The 640-nt window shown below is 31.4% G+C and overlaps 1 protein-coding gene across 1 annotated transcript in view; it reads right to left on the bottom strand.

The window, feature by feature from the left end:
• The window catches only part of LOC119581870 (disintegrin and metalloproteinase domain-containing protein 11-like), a gene marked incomplete at its 5' end in the record, with an annotated part of 193,377 nt that overhangs the window by 17,696 nt on the left and 175,041 nt on the right, over positions 1–640 (bottom strand).

Raw genomic sequence — 640 nt, forward strand, 5'->3', positions numbered from 1 at the left:
TCAATCTAAAATGAATCATCCACTGTCATAGGCTTGAGGCTTTGTCATTAAATATTGTATGTATATACCAAGGGAGCAATTTGGTTAATGAACCGAATGAGCATTCATAAGGAGCAGTGATTACGTGCATATTGGGCTAGGTTATTTTAAGTAATCTTGTATTGGCCACTCACTTGGTTATTTTCCCACTTCATTTTTACTGGGAGTTAAGTATCAAAGTTCAAGTATATCTGAATATTAGTTGTACTATGCTCTAAAATATTCTAATCATGAAATAATTGAATAGATGTCTAATATAATTTTCTAAGTTTTTAAAATAATTTCTCAAAAGTTCTTTTGGATTTATATCTATGACTAAAACAATTTCCAACAAGACATAATTATACTCACAGAAAACTCTTTCCTTCCAGAGGAAAATCTGGATGTAAACATATGCTTGCAAGTTCTCTACTGTATATGAGCTTAGTACAATGACTAACCTATATCAACAAAAATGAGAAAAAAATCCTTTCTTACTTCTCATTTATTAACTCCAGGTACCCTATTTACTTAACAATCAACTGCATAACCTTAAGACCAACACAAGATACTTTGCCATGACCTCCAAAGCACTCTTGTCTATATATATCACTCCATGGTT

Source organism: Penaeus monodon, chromosome 15 (genome assembly GCF_015228065.2).
Source record: "Penaeus monodon isolate SGIC_2016 chromosome 15, NSTDA_Pmon_1, whole genome shotgun sequence".
Classification (NCBI taxonomy): domain Eukaryota; kingdom Metazoa; phylum Arthropoda; class Malacostraca; order Decapoda; family Penaeidae; genus Penaeus; species Penaeus monodon.